At 38.9% G+C, this 14,242-nt stretch overlaps 1 non-coding gene across 1 annotated transcript; it reads left to right on the top strand.

Annotated features, from left to right (window-relative positions):
* Window positions 1-13,649: 13,649 nt before the first annotated feature.
* Window positions 13,650-13,722, top strand: TRNAF-GAA (transfer RNA phenylalanine (anticodon GAA)). The gene has a single exon. It is a non-coding gene; the product is annotated as a tRNA-Phe (tRNA).
* Window positions 13,723-14,242: the final 520 nt, after the last annotated feature.

Genomic DNA, 14,242 nt, shown 5'->3' with positions numbered 1-14,242 from the left:
AGACTGATATAAGTCTGGGATCAATCGAACATCGAAGGGGCCAACACACGCACCCAAAATAGGGGGCTGTTGCACAAGCCAGCTAGGGCCGGTTGATCGGGGACGGTCAACCTCCCACCCTAGGGCTGCAATAGAAATCGGTTGATTTTGACTCCGATTCAAAATCAACTAAAAATGGGGCTTTGGGGTTGTCAATCTAACATCATTAGGGTCTCCAAAGTGCCATCCAAACATCTCAATTAGGTCTCAAAAGAAAAACCCCAAATTTGGCTCTCAGTGTCTGCCCGCAGGCATCTTAGAGAGGTTTGAAATGATTTTGAATGCAAAGATTTGCACAAACTAACTCTCAAAGATGTTGGGAGACACATAGATGAGAAAGGGAAAATATTCAATACAACCCATTAACACCAACAACCACCACATAGCATTCATATCTAATAAACACCGTCAAAACTAGGTGACAAAAGAGGGTTTTCATGAATGTTCACCTTTCTACGCATTATTGAAATGATTCGGGCTTCGATGTGACACTGCGTGGAAGGAATCCACCAAACTTCTTGGATCTCTCCACTCACTAGCCCTCAGCCCCACCCTAGCAATAATAAATGTGTTTATGAGGAATTAGGAGCTTAAAATAGGGTTTTTGGCCCAAAATACAAAATTTGCCCCGCATCTAGGTAGGGGGCAGTCGAACCAGCCATCCAACAGGCTCCAACCGACTTGCCCTCTATCTCTCTCATGTGGGGCCAATTTTGATGATCCTTGGATGGGTAGAAAGGTCATTTCAAGGCCTAATCAATGGTGTATTTTATCTTGACATTTGAGCCTTCTTTTAATTGGTTTTGGGACATGCCAAGACCTTCTTTTTAAGCCTTCTTAACTAATCTTCTCTCTCATCTTAAATTCAAATAGAGTGGCCGAGTCTTTTACAAGTTCATCCACTTCCATGGGGTCCATTTCCTAACTTTCAGACTCGATTCAAATGGTCCACACTTGTTGTCTACTCGAGCTCCGGGTTCACGGTATTGAAACCACAGTTTAAAGGTCAAGAATTCGAGGGATTTACAAGCTGAATCATAAGGAGGATGGAGGGCTGGGTTAGAAAACTGGAGTTGGTTAATAAAGTTTTTCTCATAAACCTTTTGTGGAGATTTCTCCATAGAGACTCTCTATGGGCTTAGGTGCTTTTTGCCAAATGTGCTATTTGCAACCACTTCCCTTGATTCTCCATTATGGAAGGGCATGAGTAGTGTTGTAGGTAAAGTGGTTAACAATTGTAGGTGTATTATTGGGAATGGCTAGTCGGCACTTTCTTGGAGGCGTGAATTGCTTGAGGATGCTTTGAGACTTGATGAGGTGGTCCTCCATCCCGGTGGTGTCAGCTTCATGAATGGTTCGATGAGTGACTTCGTAGATGAATGTGGGCAGTGGAGGTGGGATAGGTCGGTAGGAGCTTTACCTTTGGAGGTGTGCGTAAGCTAGAGTCTGTTGCTCTACCTATGCCCGATGGTGATAATGATGTGTTTTTGTGGAATCATAATTCAGATGGGATTTTCTCGCTTCAGTTAGCCTATGGGTTTATTACGAGTAGCACATTGACCAACTTACATGGCGGTTTCCTTTCGAATTTTTGAAAGAAGTTATGCGGTTTGAAGATCCCATTAAGGATATGTAGCTTGATTTAGTTGATTTGCTATCATAGGTTCTGCACGAATGATTGTAATTGGCGATTGGGGCTGTTAGATCATGCTGGTTGTGCCTTGTGTACATGCAATAATGAAGATGTGATGCATATTTTTCGCAGTTGTGCATATGTGAGAAGTATCTGGTGGCATCTTGTGCCACTGGAGGGCCATATAACTTTCTTCAACTTGCCTCGGGTTGAATGGCTATTCTGGAATATCAATGCGGGGAGGTGCTCGCATGCGAGGAGGCTAGGAAGAAACTTTCACTTGCACAGTGAATTCTTTTCTGGGATGAAGGAATCAGGATCTTCATGAGGAAGAGTTTAGCAGGCCAAGGGATGAAGCGGCAAGAGTGGGCGAGCTAGTTCAGTTGGTTAGGGAAGCTTAGCTTCCTTGTTGCAGTTCGGGTGCACGTCCAGCTAGTGTGGGGTCATGGGTTCCACAACGCTAGTTGGGTATAGTCAGGTGTAATGTTTACACTTTGGTTGGGAGGTGTGGGAAGAGAAATTAGGTGGGGTGTGTCTTCCAAAGAAGTGATGGTCAGTTTCTTAAAGGATTTGCCTATATTATTGCCGATTGCATGGCGGGAAAGCCGAGCAGCATGCCATTCTTTCTGGGGTGGAGCTTGCTTGTGAAAAGGGGTGGAGACCTCTTATTGTTGAGATAGATTCATCCAAAGCTATTTTGCTCATTGAAGGGGTCAATTGGCATACGGATTAAGGGGTGTGTGGCCCTATTGGTTGACAAGATTAGGGGCCTTGCTGGTCTTGATAATAGCATACGGTTCAGCAACATATGCAGAACTACAAATAATGCCGTGAATTGGGTGGTGAAAGTGGGCTTTAGGAAGGAGCAGCAATCGGTGTTCTTTTAGGATCCTCATCCGGGTTTGATGGACATCCTTCAGGAAAAAAACTGCTATGATTTGCACGTTACATGCGCGGTAAACCACCACCCTTAAATGGCTGCGGTGCCTTTGGTGGTGGATTTGTGGCGATTTAAAAAACCGCCATCAATTAAATGGTGCTGGTTTTTGGCACATTTAGTGGCAAAAAAACCACCACTAATACTAACAAAGCTCTATGGGATGGTAACGATCCCAAAAGATTTGATTATGTCCGTTGGAACAGTATTGCGCAATGGGGAAGCACAAAATCTTTGCATTGAGGTTCCCTAGCCCACAACAAGCAACTTTAACCTCTGTAAACCCTGCAAATTGCATGGCAATAAGAAATGCAAGAATTGATATAAAAATATTGGATCAAAATGAGAAGAAAGGTGTGATTGTACCATATGAGGCTGGATTTTCAATGAAGTTGAGCAACACAGCAAATGTATCAGAGAATGAATGTTAATGTCTTTGAATTATGATTTCATCTCCTCAAGTAGTGTCTTGATGCCTTCATTGTATGTGTGAGCCCAATAATTTGCTTATTCATTGCATTCTTTGATTTGTTCCGGCTTCTCTTTAATGGGCAGCATACAACTGCTCCAACGCCAATCATGGAGAACTTACTCCGGCAAAGGTCATACATTCACTGCACATATGAGGAGATCAAGAGGTCAAGAAACAATAAGTAAGCGCGACCAAGAGGTTGCACAATGGACACTTATCCTTATCCAATGACCTCACGCACACCTGTGCACAAAACCTTTTGTCATAATAGGCATGGATGGTAGAGATCTGCCCCCACCTACCCGCATATGGGGTCCTAAAAGTTTTCCGGACAAATCATCCCTAGAACTAGGAACTAAGATTGGCCACCGGTGGACTCTGAACAAGCATTAAAAGAAGGTCTAAATGGTAAACTGGCCACGGACAAACACGAATAGAATGGGGAAAAAAACAAAAATAAACTATTTTTCAGAAGTCCACGCATTGAACAAACAAAATACTCAGTTTTGGGGTCTACTCCATTCTTTTTTCCGTGCAGCTAGGACGACATCTCGAGGATCCTTAGACGGAAAAATGCCTAATTCTTGAGCTCCACAAATATTCAGTTGTGCTCTATTGGCTTGTACTAGTTAGAGCTCTAGTACTTTGTAATCTTGAAGCTTATTTTGTCTTCATTATAAAAACAGAAAAATTAAAAAAAATAAAAATAAAAATTGGAAGAAGTAGAAGAAGATATCTTAAAGGGACCGCTCCCTTGTGGATGATAGGAGTGTGAACTGATTATTTGGAGAGTAACATGGTTGCAGGCATTTATAGAAGTGAGAAAAAAATAATTAATGAAATAGTTGACCCGTGGAAAGGGAATTTTTGGTGGCAAGAAAAAAAGAAAAATTTAGTATTGATCACTTCTGGGGGATAGCTCAGTTGGGAGAGCGTCAAACTGAAGATCTAAAGGTCACATGTTCGATCCACGTTCACCGCATTAAAATTTACATTTTTATTCTTTTATTTATTTTTTTTCTTTGTTTACAATCCTTGTGTTCTAGATTTGCATCGAGAAATTAATGTTTTTGGTTTCATAATGCTGGCTCCTCCTGAAACAAAGCTCACTCTGCCAATTGCTCATGTTTGATGCTGAAACCAACGAGAGATATGATGGTGAGGTCTGTAATTCCATCTTCTCTGCTCATGAATCCAAAAAAGGCAAAAAAGAATGAGAAATATGTATGACTAGCATTCTGTGTCATGCATGGTACAAAGACATTATAGGCTGTATGTTTAGTAACAAAAGAGAAAAATGATTGGTTATAGGTTGTATTTGTAGAAACAAAAGAGAAAAATGACTGGTTCTTATATATTTAAGAGTGCTCCACACATGGCATTAGAAATACCGATATCATGAAGTCATGAAGATAAAACATGCCTAAGAGAGCTCTCTCTCTCTCTCTCTCTCTCTCTCACAGCCCATAGCCGCTACCTAGTTATCTCCTCTTCCCTCCTCCTTTGCTTCTCTTTCTCCCCTTGCTTCTCTTTCTCTTCCACCTCTTTGTCTGACCGAGTGAAGCCAAATTGATGAAGATGGTTGGTTGATCCCTAGCTCTAGTTCACATGAAGTTATGAGCAATGCCTGCGAAGCCCCGTCTGCCTCGTGCGATATTCCTACAACTTGGAGTTCAACTTCAGTGCAATGAGCTGCGTATGGCCATGATCTAATAGAGTGGCCGAGGTCAAGATTTCGACCCCACTCATTTTGCATATTTTCCCCCCGGTTACAAGTAGCCATGGTTGAAAAAGTTTAAAAAAAATAAAAAAATACATACGAAACAAGTGGTCGGGATTTCGACCTCAACCACGCATTCCATCCTCACCGTATGCAGTTCGGTGTTGCACATTAATATAAAAAAACATTTGTTACATAACTCATCAAAACCAAAAAGTATTGTTTGAAGCAGAAAAACATAAAACACATTTGTCACACAATTACATAACCCTTTTTATCCACAAAATAATGTCTTTACCAATTATAATAAAAGAAGAAATCCAACAATCAATATCAGATGGTGTTCGTGTCTCAAAATCATATGTGAAAAGAATATTGGAGATAATATGTTAGCTAACTCAGAGTACCACTGTAGATTGGAGTATAAATTTCATAAGAATAAAGTGAGCTCATGTATAGCCCATCTTTTATTCTAGGGAAAATTGTATACATACCTCCTAGATCTACAATCAATTACATCTACTATCCCTAAAAAGAAATCAATTACAAATACCCCATTATTTTTAAGTACTAAACCTAAATGATGAGTATTTCTAATTAATTCTTTTTAGGGGTAGTAAATGTAATTGATTGCAAATCTAGGGGGTCTATATGTAATTTGCCATTTATTTTAATTTTTTTTGGATAAATCTTCTTTTATTTTAACTAATTTCTTAAAAAAGCACCTAAATATTAATGAAGATGCATGTTATTAAAAAAACAAAAATAATGATAAAAAATAAAAAAATAATAAAAGAAGAAAGAAAGAAAGGAAGAGAGCCATCTCCTTCTAAGTCCAAATTTTCACTGACATTGCTCAGTCCATTGAGTTTTTCTTTTCCATTGGAATAGGAATTTCTATTTTTGGAAATAGCATCAGAAACGTGGAAGACATATAATGTGTGGTTGTTCTATGTTATTAGGGGTTAAAATTGATCTCCATGTCTGAATCCATTTTAATTTATCTTGACATTTTAAATTATTTATATATGTTAGAATGATCCTCATGATGTAAACACTGAAAGAAAAGGTTAGAAGGTGTTTATGGTATGCAGTGAAAATTCTATATAAACAATTTATTAAAGAAGAAGTAAGTTACTTACCAACAAAGACAATGATTGAGGATGAGCAAGTTGTGGCTTTTGAGCGTTATGACTTGTTAGCGAAGCAAAATAGAAGAAGTGAAAAAGGAAAACAATGGTATATATATATATATATATATATATAAAACCATAAATAATAACATAAAAATAACCATTATATCCAAACGCTCAAAAAAACTGAAAGAAAAGAAAAGAAGAAAGAAAGAAAGAAAGAAAGAAAGAAAAGAAAATGAAACTGCTTTAATCCACCAAATGGACCTAAATAGAAGGTAATTTGGTCATTACAAAATTTAAGGGGAGAAGGAGACATAAGAGTTCACTTTTCTAAGGGAATTAGAGGTGAAAGTTTTGAGAGGGGAAGTAAGAGTAAATAGATATTAGTGCAAGTAAAATGTTTGTCCCAAATATAATAATTATTAAAAAATGATATTATTGATTTAATTTTCATTAAGTTTTCTCTTCTTAGTTTCTTTCTCCTTGAAATCAAAATGGAAATGAAAGGACACCTCCCCACCCAATGCACGATGTGGAAGGTCATCAATCTTTGTGGGAAAAAGTAATAACTAAAAGGAAAAATTCAGGGACATCCCAAGATTATTGGCAAAAAGCAAAGACACCCTAAAGCTATGCCAAATTGGGAATGAACCCCAAAATGTCTCTTAGATTTGCATGATAGTATACTCCTTTAGCAAGTTCCATTAAGTCATGGTTAGATGATTTCATAATTTCTATATTGCACTTACTCTCTTGTGACTTTACAATGTTACCCTTAGTAAAAGAATTCTAAGTTTCATCTTATTTCTTCCTCCATAAGTACTTCTTTCTCCATTCTATTGTTTTTGAAAAATTGCAAAAATTGATCGACACATGGTGGAGAAAGAAAATAGTTGGATGAATAATCAAATTTAGATTATAGGTCTTCTAATAGGGAAGGGTTTTTTCTATTTTAAATTTTTATTATGATATTCTTTTGGAATATCAAGGGTGTGAGGAAGAACACAAGGATCAATGCTCACGTAGAAGTAATTTTTTTCTATTCGCAATACAAATTACATTTTATTTAAAAAAAATAAATAAAGGTATAGAATAATACAACTAAGGGTACATTATTCATTTCGTCAAACTAACTAATGGTTTTTATGGTAAAAGGGGCAGCTGCCAATTTGACATAGTTTTGGAATAAGTATGCTTTTTGCCAATTTTTTTGAGATGCTCCTGAAATTTTCGTAAATAATAATACTAACAATAACAATAATAATAATAGTAATAATAATTAGGGATAATTACTGATGCCCCCTTGTAGTTTGATTTTATTACTAATAAAACCTTGTTCTTTACGAAATTACTGTTGCCCCCCTTCCTTATAATGGTGTTAAGTAGCCGTTAAGTTTGAATATGTAATGTCAAATTTGTCCTTCATTAAAATTAAGAAATCAAAAGACGATGCTACCCCATTTATAAAAACCAGATTAAATGTCAATTTTACCCTAAACTTCATTTATTTTTAATTAATGAAATGGGCAAAATCCAAATCCGATTTGGTTTCCCACCTTCACTAAACTTCATTTATTTTGAACTAAAGAAATGGGCAAAATCCAAATCCGATTTGGTTTCCCGCCTTCACTAATCTTCATTTATTTTGAATTAAAGAAATGAGCAAAATCCAAATCCAATTTGGCTTTCCACCTTCATTAAACTTCATTTATTTTGAAAATATTTTAGGTGATATTCAGTTTCCAATTTGAGTTGAATTCAATTTTCCTTCCTCTTCAGTTTCTATTTGAGTTTTATTCAATCATTCTTTCTTTATTTGGTGTTTTTATTTTAGAATAAAACGGATTATTGTTACTTTTTTCTCCACAGTAAATTAAGGGTACTACTGTAACTTGACAAAAGGGTAAATAAGTAAAAGATAAGTATAAGGGTATTTTGGGGTTTTTGAGAAAATATAAAGAGGCCACATCATCAGTAAACTAACGAACTTAACGTTAGGGGGCAATAGTAATTGTAGACAAAGTTAAAGGTTGGATTAGTAATTTTGAAAAGTACAGGGGATACAATAGTAATAAAATCAAAGTACAAGGGGCCAATAGTAATTTGCCCTAATAATTATTATTATTAACAAAAAACACTGAGCAAACGGATTGGTAGAGCAATCTCTAGGTGGTTTCACATTTCAAGCATCAATGTAATAAGGCTAAAGATCCCCCACTTACAAAGCAATTGATAAAGAAAAATGTTAGGTTTTTTATTAAAATCTATATTATCTATATATTAAGTTTCAAAATTGGTCTTTGCATTTCTTTTATTTAATTGTTTTGTTTGTGTGTGGGACCCATGAGGTAAGGGTGGTAATGAGGCACCATGTGTAAAAGAGCCACTTCATGACCTTGGTTATGAGACTCTTCATGACATTGGTCATGGGTCTTAAAGGTTTTGAAATTCTAACTCTTGACATTCATTTCTCATTTCAACTTCATGACCATTCATGGCCATTACCATGAGTGGGGGTTAAGGTCTTTGAATGGGTTAAATCCTATTCATTCCAAAGAAGTGAATATGAGAGTTACTTCCCCAAGTAGTGGGGAGGTTAGGTCAAGGGGATTTATTCACATTAGTGGAGGGACAAACCATTGATTCTCCATTAGTGGAGAATTGATTCTCCCCTTGTGAGGAGGTGTGGTTTGGGCCTATATAAACCCAACCCTTCCTTGCATATTGTGTGCAATTGAGACACTCCTCACTCATATTGTTTGTTTTACAAAGTTCATTTCTTTCTTGAGTTGTCTAAGTGTTGTGCTCTAGCTTTTGGCTCCTTGAAGGGACTAGAAGAACTACCTTAGTTGGAGGTTGCTTTATCTTGGAGGTGGTGGTGCGAAGAACCCTTGGTAGTAGGGTGCATCAATTACCTTAAAGACAGCATCAAGGTGTGACTCAACCTCATCGATTGGTGGTTCGTTCGGTTGCAACTACAAGCTCTTTGGATTTGCTAAAGATCTTCATCTCTCAATTGTATCGCAATTTCATTTTTGTATGTTTGAAGAATTTGTAATACAATTACCCCAACAAAAAATCAGTGTTGTGGGACAATTTTTGAAAGCAACCAACTCCACATGAGATTGTTGGGCCCCACTTGGATTAGATTGTTGAATAAGTGGATGACTATGTGAATAAATTCCTAGAGCAGTGGCCTTTGAATGGGTTGACTATCGCGTGTGATGATTGGAATGGATCAACTAGATTTTCCATCATCAATGTTGTTTGTATCGAGTTATAGATGGTACCGTAGAGAACGTAGGGGAAGAAAATGTTGTTAAAATAGTTATTGACAATGCTGTTCATTTTTCAGAAGGTAGGTTTGTTGTGGGGAACTAAGGTCCCCAGTCCCCCCCCTCGGGAGAGATACACCTCCCTTGGGCTGGTGCATCTCTTCCCTCATAAAGGGTCCCGAGTGCCTCACTTGGGGAAAGAGGCACCCCTTGGGCTGGCTCATCTCTTCCTTGGGAAAGGTCCCGAGTGCATCACTCGGGACAGATACACCCCCTTTTGGGTTGGCTCATCTCTTCTCTGGAAAAGGTCCCGAGTGCCCCACTTGGAACAGATACATACTCGACTTCAGTTGGTGTATATCTTCCTTGGAAAGCCCACTCGAGGCAAGTCCCAGAAAACTTTCTTGACTATGTCAACGAGAGTTAGTTACGAATAACTACTCAGCATATCTGTTCCGAGAATTGGGGAGATGAGTCAGCATAACGGCTCTATTTGGTGCGACAAAGAAGGAGCCGTTATTCCAAGGATACTCCACTCGCTCTCCAACCGTCGACCCGAAATTCAAGGAAGCGCCGCCTCCAGGTAACCTCTATATAAACCCACCTCCTACATGGAGAAAGGTATGAGAACTTCATCTGAGTAATTACTCATTACGTTCTTGAGAACTCTCTCAAGAACTCTTATTGTTGCCTAGGTTGACTTGGGCGTCGGAGGCGGTTCCCCTGCCAAAACTTGGCCGGACCTTTCTTGCTTTCTTTGTGTATGCAAGCATCCCAGTTATTCCAACTTGGCTGGAGAGCTCTTAAGGTGGTCATCTCAATATCCGGCCCTCGAAGAAGTTCTAGACGCAACAAGGTTAATTACTTACATTGAAGAGGAAGCATCTATCTTGAACTCCTTGTGCAAATTTGGGAAAAAGTCCAAAACACCATTATAGAACCATGGTTTTGGGAAATGACAGTTGAATCCATGGTGTTATATATGAATCAACTCTTTGGTCTTCTTAGAAAGATTGATGGAAATAAGAGCAAACCATGGTAAGGTGTTGATCGATGTAGTGGAACAGGTGATAAAGAAGAAGACCTTTCTGGGATGAAGGAATCAGGATCTTCATGAGAAAGAGTTTAGCAGGCCAAGGGATGAAGCGGAAAGAGTGGGCGAGCTAGTTTAGTTGGTTAGGGAAGCTTAGCTTCCTTGTTGCAGTTTGGTTGCACGTCCAGCTGGTGTGGGGTCATGGGTTCCACAACGCTGGGTATAGCCAAGTGTAATGTCAACACTTCCGTTGGGAGGAGTGGGAAGAAAAATCAGGTGGGGGTGTCTTCCAAAGAAGTGATGGTAAGTTTCTTGAAGGATTTGCTTGTATTATTGCTGATTGCATGGCGGGGTAGCCGACCAGCATGCCATTCTTTCTTGGTTGGAGCTTGCTTGTGAAAAGGGGTGGAGACCTCTTATTGTTGAGATAGATTCATCCAAAGCTATTTTGCTCATTGAAGGGGTCAATCGGCATAAGGATTAAGGGGAGTGTGGCCCAATTGGTAGACAAGATTAGGGGTCTAGTAAGGTTGTCAATCGGTACGGTTTCGGTAATTCGGTACAGTTTAGGTACGGTACCAACTTTGAATACCTAGAACCAGAACCGTACCGTACTGAATTTAAACGGTACGGTACGGTTTCGGTATTTGCAAAAACGGTCCGGTTTGGTTTCGGTATAAAATCGGTATGAAAAAACGGTTTTAATACAGTTTCTAGCGTGGTTCGGTACAGTTTCGTTATACAATCGGTTTCACACTTTCACGCACTGTCCCACCAAATGAGTGAATGACCATACTAATTTGATACAGACTCACGGTTATTGACTTGAGTCACTCACCACCGTTCACAGGACCACAAATAACTACAAATGGACTGGGGAATCTGTTCGTAAATCAGTGGTTTGCATCCATCATCCGCCTAAAACTTATCTGTGGGGTTGCATCACATGAGTGCATATATATTTTCTTTTACCCTTTCAAACCTATGAATTGTTTGATAAAGAATTCGTTGACAAAGAATAAAAAACATGGATTGACTGCACTTCTATTCATCAGCCCTTCAAACATTCACACCATCCCAAACTAGAAAACCAATCTGAACATCATTGGGTTTCAACATATTCCTCTGTTCAGATTCACTGCTACCAATACATGGACCTTTCAAATTATGAAAGAAGTTGGGAAAAGGGGTATGCTGTATGCATCTACTAGAAGATTAATGGAATTTTAAAAGATAAAAGCAATAAATGAGGTCTAGACTGATAAGGAAATCGTAGAAGAAGAAATTAACTCTAACGTCTTTCGGTCTTTCCCTCTTTCGTTCGCGTGGAGCAAGGCTTTCCTCAAGGGAGTTTGTGCAGGTCTGGATCTTGTCAGAAATATCTTCAGAACATATAAGTAGAGCACTAGAGTGAGAAGAAGACGAAGACGAGAGTCAGACGAAGACGATTTCTGCTCTTATCTTGCTGCTCTATCTTCATTGATTCTTCAGGATGAGACTCATGAGAGTGAGACGAAGACGATGAGCATGAAAGAATCAAACATTGAGACTTGAGAGATGAGTGAAGATTGAAGACCCTGAATCGCTGCAATCGCATTCGCTCTTCACATTTTGCAGAATCGCAGGTAGCCTAGGGCAAACTAAATTGAGAAACAAAATCGCAAATTACCATATGTAACCTTGACTTTTGGTACGGGAATCGGTTCACACATTTGGTACGGTTCGGGTGTGTACCGTCGGTTTCTACAGCTGAAACCGGAACCGGACCGGACTGAATTTCCAAATTCAGTTTCGGTCCGTATCCTGTACCGAATTTTGAACGGTCCGGTATTAGGCGGCGCTGTCCGGTACGGTTTAACGGTTTTGATCCATAGTTGACACCCTTAGGCCTAGCTGGTCTTGATAATAGCATATTGTTCAGCAACATATGTAGAACTACAAATAATGCCGTTGATTGGGTGGTGAAAGTGGGCTTTAGGGAGGAGCAGCAATTGGTGTTATTTTAGGATCCTCATCCGGGTTTGATGTACATCCTTCAGGCAAAAAACCACCACGATTTGCATGTTACACGTGCGGTACCAAAAACCGCCACCATTAAATGGCTGTGGTGCCTTTGGTGGCGATTTAAAAAACCGCCACCAATTAAATGGTGGCGGTTTTTGGCCCTTTTAGTGGCAGAAAAAACCTCCACTAATACTAACAGAGCTTTGTGGGATGGTAACGATCCCAAAAGATGTGATTATCACCGTTGGAACAGTATTGCACAATGGGGAAGCACAAAATCTTTGCATTGAGGTTCCCTAGCCCACAACAAGCAGCTTTAACCTCTGTACACCCTGCAAATTGCATGGCAATATGAAATGCAAGAATTACTAAAAAAATATTGGATCAAAATGAGAAGAAAGCTGTGATTGTACCATATGTGGCTGGATTTTCAATGAAGTTGAGCAACACAACATATGTATCAAAGAAGGAATGTTAATGTCTTTGAATTATGATTTCATCTCCTCAAGTAGTGTCTTGATGCCTTCATTGTATGTGTGAGCCCAATAATTTGCTTATTCATTGCATTCTTTGATTTGTTCCGGCTTCTCTGTAATGGGCAGCATACGACTGCTCCAACGCCGATCATGGAGAACTTACACCCGCAAAGGTCATACATTCGCTGCACATATGAGGAGATCAAGAGGTCAAGAAACAATTAGTAAGCGTGACCAAGAGGGTGCACAATGGACACTTATCCTCATCCAATGATCTCACGCACACCTGTGCACAAAACCTTTTGTCATAATAGGCATGAATGGTAGAGATCTTCCCCCACCTACCCGCATATGGGGTGCTAAAAATTTTCTGGACAAATCATCCCTAGAACTAGGAACTGAGATTGGCCACCGGTGGACTCTAAACAAGCATTAAAAGAAGATCTAAATGGTAAACTGGGCACAGACAAACAAGAATAGAATAGGGAAATAAACAAAAATAAACTTTTTCAAAAATCCACGCATTGAACAAACAAAATACTCAGTTTCGGGGTCTACTCCAATCCTTTTTTCCGCGCAGCTAGGACGACATCTAGAGGATCTTTAGATGGCAAAATCCCTAATTCTTGAGCTCACAATATTCAGTTGAGCTCCATTGGGTTGTACTAGTAAGAGCTCTAGTACTTTGTAATCTTGAAGCTTATTTGTTTTCATTATAAAAAATAAAAATGGAAGAAGTTGAAGAAGAAGATATCCTACAAGGACCCCTCCCTTGTGGATGATAGGAGTGTGAACTGATTATCTGGAGAGTAACCTGGTTGCAGGCACTTATAGAAGTAAGAAAAATAAGTAATGAAACAGTTGGCCCGTGTAAAGAGATTTTTGGGCAACAAAATAAAATTTTTTTTATCATTGATAACTTCTGTGGGGATAGCTCAGTTGGGAGAGCGTCAGACTGAAGATCTGAAGGTCACGTGTTCGATCCACGTTCACCGCAAAATAAATGTACATTTTTAGTTCTTTTATTTAATTTTTTGCCAATTAAGGAATGCATTGCTCTTGTTTGATGCTGAAACCAACGAAAGATATGGTGGTGAGGTCTATAATTCCATCTTCTCTACTCATGAAGGCGAAACAAAATGAGAAATATGTATGACTAGCGTTGTTCAGTGTCACTTATGGTACAAAGACATTATAGGCTGTATGTGTAGAAACAAAAGAGAAAAATGATTGGTCCTCATGTTTGTTTGTTTGATTGTTTTTTTTTTTTTGGGTAGAAAGAGGGTTACATATTTAAGTGCCCCACGCATGGCATCAGAAATACATATATCATGAAGCCATGAAAATAAAATAGGCCAAAGAGTTTGGCACACCTCGAACATGGCCTTACAAGCAAGAAAGTCTGCTACAACATCACAATATATTAACATATTGGAAGGAAATAACATCAAATTGCAAGGAGAGAGCTGGGATGTCTTGAATGATGTTTCTTATCTCCAGCGGAAATGAGCTGATGT

The sequence above is a fragment of the Hakea prostrata genome, chromosome 10, assembly GCF_041222555.1.
Source record: "Hakea prostrata isolate BN-2017 chromosome 10, UWA_Hpros_2, whole genome shotgun sequence".
NCBI lineage: Eukaryota > Viridiplantae > Streptophyta > Magnoliopsida > Proteales > Proteaceae > Hakea > Hakea prostrata.
Note: the sequence above shows the minus strand (reverse complement) of the source record. Positions and strands in the feature narration are given on the sequence as shown.